This window comes from Phasianus colchicus, chromosome 13, assembly GCF_987193195.1.
Source record: "Phasianus colchicus chromosome 13, bPhaCol1.hap1.1, whole genome shotgun sequence".
In the NCBI taxonomy this organism is placed as follows: domain Eukaryota; kingdom Metazoa; phylum Chordata; class Aves; order Galliformes; family Phasianidae; genus Phasianus; species Phasianus colchicus.
This window is the reverse complement of record NC_143448.1, coordinates 6,759,046-6,775,000: the sequence shown is the minus strand read 5'-3', so window position 1 is coordinate 6,775,000 and position 15,955 is coordinate 6,759,046. Positions and strand designations below refer to the sequence as shown.

Genomic DNA, 15,955 nt, shown 5'->3' with positions numbered 1-15,955 from the left:
TTCCTTTGGATAAATGTGTAACCTTGCTTACAGGATCCAGTGTACATAAAGCTAATAACTTTCAATGACTCTCATTTTTTCCCTAGGTCTGCTTCACATTAAGATTTTAGACTGATGTCTACATTTCTCTTACCATGGACAGTTGAACTAGTCAAGATACAAAGATAAGCTATTGTGGTAGGAGGATGGCCTAAGAAACTGAGAAAACAGCTGCTTTTGGAGAAGTCTTTGTCTGTAAGTTTTTAAGATTACTCTTCTTTGATCGTTTATTGTTATTTTTCTATCTCTTTTTGAATCTTAATCTTACCTCAGTAACTGACTTTATTTATTTGAGATTGGCCTTTTATTTCTAAGACTCCTCAGTATCTGAGGGTTTCCTGCTACCCTCGAGTTTCATCTCAATGTAGTATTAGAAATACTTAATTTATATTTGTGAAACAATTACTATGGTAATTTTATTTTTAAACCAAAAGCCTCCATAATGCACACCAAAAGACAGCCAGGAATCCTCAGGACATTTAATCACATAGTTGAAAGCAGTGCCATAAAGCATAATAGAGTGACTTAGGATTAAACAAATATCTTTTCTGTAGGCATTTACTGTGTTTGACTTCTACAGTCCTTTACAGCATCTCTTTAGTACTTAGTGTAGATGTAGAAATACACATTGTTGGAGGAAAGTGCAACTTTCACGTATATAACTGTGTAAAGTTCATCTGAGTACTTCACCCATTTTAGGCCATCTGCATTTAATAAACCTTACCATAACCTTCTGTTAGAGTTCCAAGGAAGCCAAGCATATAGCTAAAGTTAGCTATTAGATATAAGAATGTCTAGGTTTTACATATTATTTGTATCTATGTGTATGCATTTAACATATTTTAAACTATTTTAATGTATCTGTGTAAGTTAATAAGTTGTTCTAGAATGTCAGGAATATAAGACAATACCTTACTGCATTGCAGTGAAAAACTGAAATGATACTAAGTGGATATTCTGCAGTGCAGAATTTGGGCTGTGGTTTCTGTAGAAGGAGATGAGCTGTACTCTGATAATGGTGAAAATATCCTGAGGGTGAAGAAATAATTATCAAATAGTATTGTTATCAGATTTATAATTTATACAATTATAATCTAATCGCAGCTATATTAAATTTGTAAGCATTTAACTTAAATTTTTGCTAAGATTTCTGAATTCATATTTTTAGTTGTTTTCTTTAAACAATGACATGAAAATATTTACTTCTCCCAGAAGTCAGTAAGAAGAGACCCCAGAGATTTTGTATGAAGGCGAGTAATGCAATCAAATTTTTCACATGTGACTTTTCAAAAGAATTGTAAGGGTTTTATTTGCATTAGGTGTTAATTGTTTATACAATTACAATAGTGGATAATTACTACAGAAACTTCTTACCTGAAATAAACACACACAAAAAAGTATTTAGATTAGACTGAGTGGAAACTCGTTTGAGCAGATGAAGAAATTCACATAAGCCTCAGGCTGGTTGTAGTTCTGGTAAGAGTGGGCTTTCTTCCATGCAGGCACATGCCCCTAGTGGGAATGTACTTGCAGCACACATTGGAATGCAAGAGGAGTTGCTTATCTTGCCTCCTAGCTGTGCAGCTCCACAGATTTCTTTCTTCATACCAATAGCCAGCTCAGGTCTTTCTTGTTCTTTCTAGACTGAAATGACTTTTCTCATCAGATTTGTGCTCTTTTGTTTTTCAATTTTAATATGTGCTTGCAGCTTCTCATTGCCTTCCTATGTCATGATTATGTTCTTCAAATTGTACACATAAAGCAGCTGACAGCTAGTATGGCAGTGCTCTAAGAGAAATTACAGTGTCCTAGGAGCCTTTTCACTTGGAAAGATCCTCTGTAATTTTGGTTTGGTTCCTTCATGTTCATGTTTCCTACAGTTCATTCATAGCCTTCTATGTCAGCAAGTGTTATACTTCCCACTCTGGACTCATGTGACTCTTCCTTTAAAAATGACTGCCTATGCTGGAGAAGGGAGTAGAGATCTTTGGTAACAAGATTTTATTAGCACAGCTCTGAATTCAGGCTGCAGGATAATGCTTAGAGGAGCTATATTGTTTTGGGAATCTAAGCTAATGTGTTCCTACAGAACTGCACCATATAAATACAGGAAGTCATTTAGGATCTCCAAGAAAAGGAGCATTCCTGGCTTAAGAGTTGTGCTGTGTTAAGGTGACTGGTTATACTTTTTTAAAGAGAGAAATAGAGATTCTCAGAGTCTTTCACACCTTTCCTTGCCTTTGGCTGTTGTGGGCTGCATGTAAGGATCTGGAAATGTGCTTCCTATTCTCTTTTGTAAAGAAATACTCTTTATCAGAGTCCAAAAGCAGGATTTGTGAACACTGTATTCTGTACTTTTGCTAAAGTGATGGAAATGAGTATGTTCCTCATACTGGGACTTTAATGAGGGAGATACTAGGTCTCAACAGAAGCTGGAAATAAAAATGATGCAATGAAGGATGATTTTTAGTCTTGTATTCTTTAAATGAGAGCATCTGATTTTGTTTTTACAGAAGTGCTGGCCATACTCAAAAGCATTTCAGGCTGAAGAACAAGTGTCAAAATGGCATTTCTGAGCCTCACTGACTGCGTTCTGAAACTGTGTAATCTAAGCTCTAAGTTGAGGTGAAGTTTGGACAAAACTACTGGAATATCTGTGTTGTGCTGCAGAGGGTAATGCAGAAATTCTCAAGAACACCAGCTGTGCTGGTTGTATACCCAGAAGCGGTTATAGCCATATCTGGGTGACATAAATCAAAGAGAATTAGACTTATTAAGCAGTGAGTCATGTTGGTTCAATCATAATTCTGTGCCAACAACACAACAGTTTTTGGAATCAGGGTAAGCATCTCTGTAGAGTGATGTGTTTTATGATGTGAATACCAACTCCAGGTAGTCCTACCTTCAAAGCATCTCTGAAGCACTCTGTCCCAAAGTACACGTGGTTCTGTTACAGAACTGCTAAGATCACTAAAGTTAACTGTAGTTTTGGGTGACATGTATTTACCCAGAGTACTGCTGCTTTTATTGACTGTGTCCATTATATTCCTTCTAGGCATCTTGAATCAGGTATTGTTAGTACTGTAGATTTATATAATCTGGTTGTCTCTACTGACCAAGAGCTTAGTGGGTCATTTTATTGAGCTGTTTGCTGTTATTTTTTTTAAAGTTCCTCTCATTCTTTGTGTAGAAGAAATGGAATTTACCAATTCTAGCTGTTGATTTGCCAGTTAGCTGTATATGAGCTCCCATTGTCCTTACACAATGGAAATATTAATTCAGGAATACCGTCAGCATCTGCTGCAGTCTGTAGCATTCTTAATGGTATTTGGAAATAAAATCTATTGTCAGTTTGATTGCATAATGTATTTACTTCTACTTCACATCTGTGGGGCAACTGAGGGATTCTTTGTCAGTAGAACCAAATTTGGTGTAGTGTTCTGGAGCATATGACGCATTTCATGTCTTAAGCCAACTTTTTCTAAAATCCCTACTGATACATTCGTGAAACCTATGTTTAGGTGTTGAACATGAGACTGTGTTTTAGAAAGTGTTTTCTTAAAAATAAGTATTTGGTTCATCTCTGTATTTCTACTTTGAACTAAATCAGCTGCATCAGCATGTTTTTTGCCCCTTCCTCAGACCATTGTTTTGGTCTGCGCTGACAGGTAGCTTCTTGGTGTTGAATATTGATCTTTTTTTTCCCCCTGATATACTTCCTATCAGATATCTGATGTTGTTTTCTGATTTACCTGTTTTATTCTGGCTCATTCCCTCATCAGTACGGTATCCCTCCTGCTGAAGAAAAGAGAGAAATCAGATGCAGGAAACAGAGGGGATTCTTTATAAGGAATGGCAGATATGCAGGCACTTGTCTTTCTGAATTTTAGGCAGAAAAAGAATGCCTATGTTGCATCAGTTTATACCTAGACATGGCTTCTATCAAACAGCTATGCTGACTGAGTTTCAGTCATCTTTCCTCTTACTGATAAAAAAGCTTCCAGCTACAGTTATTTGCCTGTTGTATTGCTGTTCATGAATAGTTCTCTCTTCTCTTAGGTGTTGTAAGTACCCTTGATGTCTAAGGTATAAATTGATCATATCTGTTATGATTTTAGACAAAGTCTTCAATTATTCTTCTTGCTTTTCTCTCTCTCTGTATTTTCAAGTCTTTTCCTCTGCCTCTTTATGAAACCAAACTAATGGAAACTTTGTTTAGAAATTAGCCTCAGATGCACCTTCTTCCTCTCACCAGATCTGTCTCCAAGACCCTACAGTATTCTTGACAACTTTGTGCTCCTTTTGTTTCTCAAAACTTTTTATCTCAAACAAAAAATCTTTAATGTTTTCTAAGATACCATTTTTGATGTTTTGCTTTGGAGTTGTAAAATTGCCTTGTTTAATATTTATAGGTTCATGAATTAATTAGTTAGGAAATGCTGTATAAGGATTAATGCATTTATTAGGAAGAGGAGAAACACTAGATTCTGTCCTTTCAAGGATGCACTTTGTTAAGTATGTACTTGCCATAAAGCATGCTGGTTTGAGTTTGCCATCAGGTATCACGTGTCACATGGATTCTGGCTTCTCCTGTTTGAACTTACATTTTACTTTTATGTAGAATGAGGAACATCTCAAAGAATGTCATCTTCCTTGCATCACTGATGATAGCTCTTGTCTGGCTTTTAACCTCAACTTCACTATTGCCCACAAATTTAATCTGTGATCTGTTTTTAAAAATGACTGAATTTGGCATTAGTGTGCTCTGTGGGGATTGTGGCTTAGTTCCATCTTAATTTGTAAAACTGTGTTTCCATTTTCATCTGAAATCCTCATAATATTGAGTTTGCAGTGTAGTAAAAGCACAAGGTTTTAATCTAGTATATTTTTACTTAATTCTCCCTTTACAATAAAAGTAAACGTTTAATATAGTTCTGAACCTGCTCTGTGTCCTCCTACAATGATTAGGGAGGGGACTGGATTATTGTGACTATCTGAAGTTATGCAAAGCTACACATGTCTGGCAGTTACACAGCCTGTGAAGTGCTAAGAACCTGAAGTCCTGCTGACTTAGTTTGGGGTTCACGTTTTGAGTTTCCTTCTCTTGAAAATCAGAGCCACATAATTTTGCAGCTGTAAGGATCTCCAGCTGAGATCCGAGCATTCTGTGGATTCTATTCCCAGTTACAACATTAACATCACTTTCCTCATCTGCAAAATGGGGGCAGTAAGCTTGTGTACTTGAAAACCATGTTATGAACGTTAATGTCTGCATGCTATGCAAATATAAGCTATTCAATCTATTTCTGAATATAAATTTAACACAAACTCCTCTGGGCACAATTTGTCTTTGTGTCTTCTGTAAGGCTGAGGACAGAGTCTTAATGAATCTTAAGGAGAAGAACAAAACTCTTTCAAATCATCAAATCTGTCTTTTTGCAGATACTTCATTTTGCCTGTCCCACACTTTGCCTGTCCCATTTGCCTTTGTCCTTCTAATCGGTTTTATTCGTTGCATTGACTGTTCGATCAAAAGAGACTTTGGCTATTTGTTAAATCTACAGCGCTCAAGGAAAAAGCTCTGAGCTTTTTATGCACCCACTCATTTGCAAATTTTGAGCATACTTATCTGTAACTGCAGCATTATGTGATATTTAGACTTGATTTTGGCCATTAGTTCGCACAGCTGACTGTCTGCTATCTATTTTAGGAGACTTCAATTTATTATCAGCTTTTTTTTTTTTTAGCGATTTAGTTTTCCATAATAATGAAAATTCAATTCATTTTACAATTACCTTTTTTTCCCCCCAAGTTATTACCACAAGAAATGAACATCTCTAACTTTCCCACATAAATCCCCAAAGTAAGTCATACCTAATAACTTTTGGTCCCTCACTGACAAAGTTTCAAGCAAAAACAATAACTTGGCTTTGACCCTGCTCTCTTCAAAAAGGAAGTTACTTCTGAGCAGCAACATCAAAAAGAATAAATAATTGTTTTTCTTTTTGTTGTTATGATATGGATCATCTGAGCAGTTAGTGGTAAGCAAGCCGTCTTTGATTTGGTTCAGACGCCCTAGTGCTTCGTCCTCTATTTATGTCAGCATGTTCCTGTTCCCACACCAGGAAAGTAGAATCCCTTGATTAAATTCATATTTGTTTTAATCTTTCCCTGTGTCTGATCTCAAGCTCAAAGATTCTAATGAAAAAAGTAGTGTATCCTGCTGGGAAGAGTGCTGATGTCAGACTTTAGTCTGTTTGTTCTGTTCTAACCTGATAATGCTGGAAACGCTTAGAACCCAAATGCTCAACGCCAGCAGATTCTTAAGACAAAGATTTTTTGATATTTCATGGAGAGTTATAAGCAGAGCTTTTTATTTGCAAAACTAAGTAAAAAGACTGAAACATTTAAACAAATATTTACGAAACAGCAACTGAGCACAACAATAAGTTTAATTAATCTGACCTCTATTTTTTAATTTAAGGCAGGATTTTTAAAGTTCAACATTAAATCAATAAGAAATACAATTGTTTGAATATGTTTCTCTTTTTTGAGCTATATTCGGAAAGACTTAGAATCAGTCTTTTTTTTCCTATAAACATTTGAACTATCAAATGCTAAGATTTAATTTGCCTTGTGCAACAACTGAAAAACTGTTTCTCTTCTGAGGACCTAAAGGCATAGCCAGCTGCTGGCTCCTTGTAGCTGGAGAAGTTGGAGATGTTACTGTCATTTTTCTCTCCCCTTGTTTTTTCCCCCATGCTTTGCCTTCAGCTGCTTCTCTGCTGGAGGTTTCTGTGCTAGAATTCCTGCAGGTGGAATGGAATGTGTGTGGTCATCATCTGTTTCAGTGTAAAGTCAGCCAGCTTAGCTAAGTTATCTTCCTCAGTGGCTAAAGCTAACTTGCACGTACTAAAATATGTAAAGAAGGCATGTGTGCTTCATCCTACAGGCAGAAATGTTCTAAGAAGAAGCTGGGATCAGTACCATCTTAGCAACAGCCCGTTGCAAAATGGTGGACACTGTAGACAGACTTGCTGTGTATCATGGAAGGTGTCCTCAGTTTTCAATCTGACAGTGCTCAGCATTTTTAGAGGGGCTGTCAGTACCTCAGAGAAAACCTAAAGGATGAGATTTTCTCTCTAGGTGATTTGTACAACCAGATATGACATAGCAGCCCTTGATAAATGTAATTCTATCTAGAAGCATGTTTGGCATGTAGATGTGGAGTATTCAAATCCAACTATAAGCATCAATTTTTCAACTGTTGCCACGCATTCATTCACAAACCCAGTGAGGCATCATAGTGCAAATGTATGACTTTATGGCTCCTCAATGTCAGTAATCACACAACAACAATGATTTCAATTATAGGTTGGGGGGAGGTTTTTCCCAATTACATGACAGCAATGTCAGCAGGAGCTGCAAAGAGCACGTGAGCTGTACATCCATCTGTACTTCCATCTCTGTCCAGCTGTTGGCTAATAATAGCACAGACTCTGAAACAGTCTTTCTTTTTTGGATCATGATCTTTATTTGTTTAAGCTAGCTATTTTTGTTGTTTAGTTGAGTCATTTTAAGTCCTTCTACCAAAGAGATGCAGTGTAAATAATCAGAAATATGCCTTGGGATGGAAATCATACAGAAAGCTGTTGTGCTGATAACATTTACCCCTTGAGACTAATAATGTTCCTAAAGTCAATTTGACTGCAAGAATGCAGCTGCCATTCTCAATAGCTTGAAATGACTGCATGTTGCCCAAGTACTTACAAAAGGTTCTTTGCAAAAGCATCTCATCTTTGATGAATTATTGCAGTGGCTGGAAATATAAAAACAAAATTTAGCTTTTAAGGCAGTTTTTGGTATTGAATAATACTTTTCAGATATAGAAGTTAAATAATGGAAAATTTATTAGGTTGCAGTTACTGGAGTCATTATTTTTTCTCTGTTGTATTAGCTCAGTATGTAATTATTTTCTTTTGTTGCAATCTGCCCAGATGGTTTTGCGTCCTTACTTGTCCCTGTTTTATTTTGGCAACACTGTAGATACTATATCCTCCATAGAGAAACACCAATCTTGGCAATATTCCTGACAGTCTTTTATCTTTCCCTATCCATATGGCACTATATTTACTACCTGAAGTGCACTGTTTACTTCTAACGTTAGAATGGTAACATGAAGGCTTTATAGAACATGTTCATATAAAATCTGCTCAGTGCTCGTGTGTTGTTTTTCTATGAGCTTATCATAGGATGCATGATCAGATGCACTCAATTTGAAAGACACAGTGATGAAGGTCTCTTTCAAATACATACATAAAACTGCTGGTTTTGCCTCAGACAAACATTAATCTGTACAATGGATTAAATGATAATTCATTTCTTGACAAAGGTGGTTTGAGACCTTATTGTTTAATACATCTCAAGAGAAAAACACTTCAGTAGTGTTGGATGTTCACATTGTCTATTTCGGGCGATTGCTTGGATTATTTGAATGACTGACATATGCAAATTTGATATTCTCTGCTGATAGAAGCTTTCAAATCTAAGTCTGTAGCTTTATTGTATTTTTAGTCTTTGTTCTTATAAATATTTTTTCTACTACTCTTCATGTCATGCAGAAGCGTGTGGTTGCTTGTGCTGTGATTCTGTTTTGTCTTGAGCAGTCTATGTTATGGTTTGAAATCTGAATTGTATGAGAACTGGGCTTGAATCTGACCATAAATACACTTCAAATGTTGATAGATCACTTCTTCCCCCATAAATCAGTGATACAGATTATCCCTTACCTGATGTAGGCAATTGGAAAAAATCTTGGAAAGACCCAGTATAAATAACCATGGGTACGGGCTTTTGTCAGAAAATCCTTTGTAGAAATAAGAAACCTCCCTTTTTCCTTCCTTCCTTCCCTCCTTCCTTCCTTCCTTCCCTCCTTCCTTCCTTCCCTCCTTCCTTCCTTCCCTCCTTCCTTCCTTCCCTCCTTCCCTCCTTCCTTCCCTCCTTCCCTCCCTCCTTCCTTCCTTCCTTCCCTCCTTCCTTCCCTCCTTCCTTCCCTCCTTCCCTCCTTCCTTCCCTCCTTCCCTCCTTCCCTCCTCTCTCTCTCTTTCTTTCTCTCTTTTTCTCTTTCCTTTTTTCCTTCTTTTTTTTTTCTTTTTTCCTTTTAATAAGGTTATTTCCACAGCAATACACTTATGAAAAAAGCCAGTTTACAGTGGAATCAAAATTATTCACTACAAATTTTTCTGCTACAAATTTTTCTAAGCAAAGATGTGACAACTATTATTAAATAATACATCATTACATTCTCTTTGTATTTTGGAACACTTACATAGTGGTAAACTGATTTCTGACTTTTTTAAGGGTGTCTCTGGAGGTAGCTGAACCTGGCTGTGGAAGATAAAAATGCACTGGCCAGAAAAGAAGGGCAAAGTGACTCAACAACTGAAACTTTATTTGCATTGGAGTCTCAAAATAAGTATCTGAAATGAAATCACAAAGGATGTTAAGCTTCTACTTCTGCTAAGCATTATAATATAAGGAATGATTCTTACCATAACTTCTTTCTGCAATTCATTGAAGACAGAGAGCCTTTTCCTGTAATGTCATAGCAATTGAATTAATCCAGTTATGTGGTTTTGATAGGTTTGCTATTTTTGTTTCCCCAAGTTTTCAACCTATTTTTGTCCATCTCTTTGCATGTGCATTATGTAGAAAGAGGAAGAAACTGCTCTCATTTTTAATTCCCAATGCCTCCTTCTGATTGAGAATCTATGTATTTTGAGAATAATGAAACATGATAGGAAGTGTAATTTTTTTTGGTTGTTGTTAAGCAGGCATCATTAATATTAATATGGGTGATGAAACTGAAAAACTGTTCTTCCCTCTATCACCAGCCACTTAGCTAACCTTGGAAATCAGAGCATGGAACATAGAAGGATCTGTTTGTATCTTTACAAGCAGAACTCCTACACAGTCCCAAATACAGTACTCCCAGTCTGAAAAAAAAAAAAAAAGAGAGAGAGAATGAAAAACTTCAATTATGCCAAGAAGAAATAGGAAGTCATGTTGTATGTCAGTCGTGCCTACACTTACAGCAAACACATTAACACCAGTCAAGATTATAGGCTAAATTTCCAGAGGAGTATGAAAGGTATGTGGAGAAACACTGTCAACAAGTAACAGAATTTATGCATGTACCTCCTACTCACTGCTTTGAAAATTTGGCTTCGTGAGGAGAAAAATGTTAAACTATAATAAATACATTTGAATGGTAGGAATATAAATGATCTCTGCAAGAGCCCACATTAGAGTTGAGGCATGATTTATTTTTCTGTTTTACCATCAAAAAGCAGAAGATTTTGTACAGCTCATGGAATTCTACAACATTATCTGGTCAAACATAACATCTTCATTCCTAATTTTATAGTTACTATAACTAGCTGAGGTTCTAACATGAAAAACAGAAATTGATTCATGCATCTAAGATTGATTAGCAAGGCAAGGATGACAAGAGAACTGAAGAGTTTCAGATCGGGACTTCCCCACCCTGCTCCATCAGGACATTTCCTGTTAGATGCAAATGTATTCACTGAAGCTTTCTTTCAGCCAAGCACTTAAAACATGCTTACCTTTAACCATAAAGGAAACAGTGCCATAAAATGTGATGGGGTATAAAAACAGATGCTTATTGCTACATATGAGGAAATGCATTGTACATGTAAATACTCTGTTGAATTATGATATGATTCCTCTTGTAAAGAAGATGTAGGTATATTGATGAAGGAAGCCCTGCCCTATCGTGAAACTGCATTTAAAGGCCTTGCTAGTAATGTTTTGTAGTGATACTGTGTTCCAGAAGTTAAAAAAATATATTTTTCAACATAAGCTTGGAATGTAAAGCTTATGCTTAACTGTATGTAAAGCTTAATGCTTAACTTAATTTAAAATTCAGTTGCTCCAAATAGCAGCAAACTTCAAACTAAGTTTGCTAAGGCTGATGCTCACAAATGAAGTTACTCTTTGTCCTTTTCCAGAAATTATTAGGTACATCTTGTGACTCTTTGGCATAAGAAAAATACTGAAAATTTGTCTGTCTTCAGTGTAATGTGCACTTATAAATAAGGTAATCTGATTGAATGGATTTTTCTCTGAGCTGAAGTTTATCCTTTAAATAAACCTGTATCTTCATTTCTATGTATGTATGCTTGGAGATCATATCTAATACCTTAGATAGTGGGCTATTTAGACATGGGTGGCCAGCAGGGGGAGGGAAGTGATTGTCACCCTCTACTCAACTCTTGTGAGGCCCCATCTGGAACACTATGTCCAGGCCTGGGGCCACCAGCACAAGAAAGACACAGAGCTCTTGGAATGGGTCCAGAGGAGGACCACTAAGATGATCAGAGGGCTGGAGCACCTCTCCTATGAGGAGAGGTTGATGGCACTGGGATTGTTTAGCTTGGAGAAGGCTCCAAAGGGACCTGATCGTGGCCTTCGAATACTTGAAGGGTGCATATAAACAGGAGGAGGAACAGCTGTTTATGGGGGTGGATAGTGATAGGACAAGGGGGAATGGTTTTAAACTGAGACAAGGGAGGTTTAGGTTAGATATTAGGAGGAAGTTTTTCACCCAGAGGGTGGTGAGGCACTGGAACAGGTTGCCCAAGGAGGCTGTGGATGCCCATCCCTGGAGGCATTCGAGGCCAGGCTGGATGTGGCTCTGGGCAGCCTGGTCTGCTGGTTGTGGCCCTGCACACAGCAGGGGGGTTGAAACTAGATGATCATTGTGGTCCTTTTCAACCCAGGCCATTCTATGATTCTATGGTTCTATTAATAGCTTTGGCAAGCAAATTTCCCTCCCTTAACAGAATTCTTATTTGAATGTACTCCAACTTTCCATCGTTTCTTTTTGCACTGTCTTTGCGTCCTCAGCTAAGGAGCCTACTATCAAATATTTGTTTTCTATTAGGTCATCACAGAATGTAACCAGGCAATATCTTCTTGCTCAGGTAGTTTCACAATTATTTCTCTATGCATCACTGTTTTATTAACTGCTTTCTTCTCAGAGCTGTCTGTAACTTATCTGTTGCTCGATGCCAGCGTCAGATGCAGTACTTAAGCAGATTCTAGCAATGCTGAACATAAAGGTTAAAAAATGCTGTTATTCCTGATTAGTCTCAGAATCTCATTGTCTGTTTTCATTGTCAAGTGACCATTCAGTTTAATTTACTCAAAGACTTTTCCAGAAAACCATCCTACTCTCCATTTATCTTGTAAATAAAGCCTTTTTTTTCTTAAATGTGCTATTTTGATTCCAACCTGAATGGCAGGGGTATTTTGGGTGGGTTTTTTTTGTATGTGTGTATGTGTGTGTTATGTGTGGGTTTTTTTTTGTAGTTGTTGTCCAAACAAAGGAAGAAAAAGGGAGTTGTTTTCATGTGTTGCACTGCTGTTTCAGCAAAGTGTCATAATGTAAAAACACTAATTGACTCTTTCTGAAATATTTTTAGGCAGTTTGCATTGTCTCAGTGTTTGGCCAGCGTCACACTCGATTTCTTGAAGTGGTTTGACATAATCTCACTCTATACTGTAATTTCACTTTCTCACATTCAGTCATAGTTTAAGATGACTTCTCTCAGTCTGGACAGAAATACACCAGGATTGCTCTAGCTATCTGACTACATACTGTCACCTTAAAAGTTTTATTTCTGTCTCTTGGCCATCAGCTCATTGAGTGACTTGAACAAGTTGCTGGCTTGCTCTGTTCTGCTATTTTTATTTCTTACCTCTGTCTTTCTTACCTTTTTAGATAACAAACTCTGAAACAGACAGGTCTGTTTCACAACATATAACTGTGAAGTGCCTGTTGGTATGAGACATTTTAGAGGTAGCTTTTTGAATAGTAGGTTCACTTAGAAGTAGATTTTTGAGTAATAAATTTAGGGTTTTCCATTATATCCCAGATATTTTGTGTGCTTTCACTGTTGATATTTGGCTGTTGCCACACAGGCTTTGTCTGATCAAACTGTCCTCTTCCAGTCGAGTAGGCCTTCATAAGCTTTCAGGTTAGTGCAACATCCGCTAGTTTGGAGAATCAAAGGATCTCTATACTTGGGGTCAGTCATGCACACAAATGCATATACAAAGAAACAGAAATATTTCTCTATGTCTAGTCTAATTCACTTCCTAATTACTCCAACAAATTATTTTCCCTAGTTGAATACATAGCTTAGCAAACTTTGTCCTGGTACACTGAGTGGAGGTGACTGTCGTCATTGCTGGACCTGTTCTCTTCTAGAGCCACTGGGAGTTCATTATCACGCAGCTCTGGGGAATTGTCTTCAGAGAGAAGTTATCAAACAAGTCACATATAGGGCTAATGGCAAAGAGCAAATACCATGGGTACTTCGATTCACTTAGTAACAGCAGTAGGTGTCTATTTTGGTGAATTTTTTCTGCCTTATGACTTACCAGCTTTCTCTCCCTCTACTAACCTTACCCGTTCCACATTTCCACACAGTAATTCTTTTAAGTTCTATCTAGTCTACAATTCTTCCTTCAGATGTCTTTTTTTGTTCATGTTTCTTTTATATCACCCTCCAATCCATGTTCCTTCCTCCCATAGAAAAGCTTACTTAAAGGGCAGTATATTTAAAGCCATATTTGTGTTAAACTTCTCTCCCCGTCTCTTCATAGTCATATCAGCTGTAAACTTTGAGACAGTAATTGTTCATAACAAGTTTTTGGTGCAGAATTTGGAAGTACAAGATTTGTACTTGGCAGGTCCTGAGGTACCATCAGAGTATGCTTTTTCAACACAAATGAATTGGATAGACTCGTTTCCTCCTTCGTCCATTAAATGAAGAGAGCAACAGTTACATGCTTTTAAGAAGGACTTTAGGTCTACAGATGAAAAGGCTTTATAAAAGCTAAATATTAATTATCAGTAATCATTAGCATTCTTATTCCCTCTTACCAGTGCTCTCATTTGCAACATATATTCTAACATATTGTTTTCCTTTTTTCTTCAGTGCTCTTTCTAACAAAGCATATTTAAGCAATGGTAAGTGACTGTTTGGCAGTGAGACCTAGATTTTTTTCAGTTTAGCTCAGACTTTGATTTTTTCTGTGTCTGAGTTTTTGTGTGGCTGATGGTGCCTTTCTTCTTTATGTATACTACGTATGATGAAAACATTCTAGGAATTTCCGGATAACATTATGGCGTTTGTGCTTCAACACACACGCACTCACAAATGGCTTCTATTACCTTTTGATTCTGTGTGTTTCTGCATTATTTAATTTTTGGTTTTTTGAAAGTATTTCCAGTGGTTGCAAATTCCATCTCTTAATTGCCAAGATGATATAAACACTAGCTATGGAAGAACTTTTTCTTATTACACCAATTGGAAACACAGGAAACAATGAATTAGAAACAGCATATTCTAAGAGTGGCTTGCTCTCTTCTACCATTTGGAGCCTTGCCTGAATATTCCCAGCTCTTCCCGTGTGTCCCATGACACAACATAGGAATTCTTTGTTCATATGAATTTCCCAGTATGACCTAGGAATACACAAGCATTCTAGAAATTTCTGAGTTATTTCTAGGAATCTTGAGCGTCAATACTCTATAGGAATTTTGTTATATTCCTAGGAATTTCCTTGTGCCCAGGAATTTTCTTGTGCTTTTTAGTAATCACTAGATCCAGTATCTTTCCAGACGTTTTTGAGTGCTTTCCAGGAAACTTCATAAGCTTTCCAGGATCCCTGGATCTAGAGCACTTCTAGAAATATTTGAGCACCTTCTTGGAATTTCAAGAGCTTTCTTTGTTCTCTCTGGGAATTCTGAGATTGAGAACCCTTCCAGGGATTTTTCAGTGCTGTGCATGAATTCCTTACTCTAACACATGGAAAAGTTCCAGAAAGGTTCTTCCAAGTATTTTCCCTTCCTTTCTATGATATTATCATTGCTTCCTAGTAATTTTTCCATTCGCTTTTCCATTTCTAAGAAACTACTATTGCTTTTCAGGAATTCCAGGAATACGTGTAAGTTCTGAAGCTATACCAAAAACTCAGCCTACATTATTTGGTGCTTAGGAGATTTAATAGTTCAAATGATTTTGTAATGCTGTTTCTGTGGACTGTGCCAGTGCAGAAGCATGGCTTTTGGTGTTGAATGTCCCATGCACTATTATAGGTCTCATGTTACTGAGGAGAGAAATTGGAACAGGATTTCCAATGGCAAGTTGCCCATGTCTGTATTAAATCTGTGTGGAAAATGCATCCAGAAAACACTAGGCTGCTTGCTTTGTTTTGTATGTTCATATAGCACTGCACCTCCTTTTCGCTGTAGCATGTGATGTCTTCTTTCCATTATTTGAGATCAACACAGAAGTTTGCAATCGATTTTTCAAAGTGTGAACTATCTTTCAAAGTCTTGAAAGTTCATTTTATGAAACCAGATCAAATGGTTCTGACATTTGCTATCTAGACATTTAAAGAGATACTATAGATGCAATGCCATCTTTCACTGGATGATTTGCTTTAGATAAAGGGCTAACCTGCATCTATCATTATAAACACAAGGAGTCTAGAATATGTGATCAATGTCCTGGAGAGAAACATCCCTTAAATGTTAATCCATAGCTTTAACTTTTGTACCTTCTTGCTCTTGCATGAGAGTAGGATTTGATATCAGCTGAATTCCTCTGTCATTTAAAAAAAATGTTTGAAACTAAAATGCTCCTAAAATTGTTTCTCCCAGTTTTTGAGTTTAATAATTTGTCAGGAAAGTAATTACTCAACAAATATGCTGAATTCAAATCAGGAAATTGAAAAGCAGCATCAAGTGAAAGTAAAATGAAGGCTTAATCTATCTACGTACACAGTCTTTTAAAATAAGGTGTTTTTGACTGAAACA

The 15,955-nt window shown here is 36.9% G+C and overlaps 1 protein-coding gene across 6 annotated transcripts in view; it reads left to right on the top strand.

Annotated features, from left to right (window-relative positions):
• Positions 1–15,955, top strand: part of NKD1 (NKD inhibitor of Wnt signaling pathway 1) — a 267,650-nt gene that overhangs the window by 24,783 nt on the left and 226,912 nt on the right. For 5 of the 6 annotated variants that reach the window (XR_016470895.1, XR_016470894.1, XM_090149939.1 and 2 more), the window contains exon 2: positions 87–234. The exons of the other annotated variant lie outside the window; for it this stretch is intronic. The gene's annotated coding sequence lies outside the window, so the exon portion shown is untranslated. The remainder of the gene's footprint in view (positions 1–86; positions 235–15,955) is intronic. 6 annotated transcript variants of the gene reach the window in all.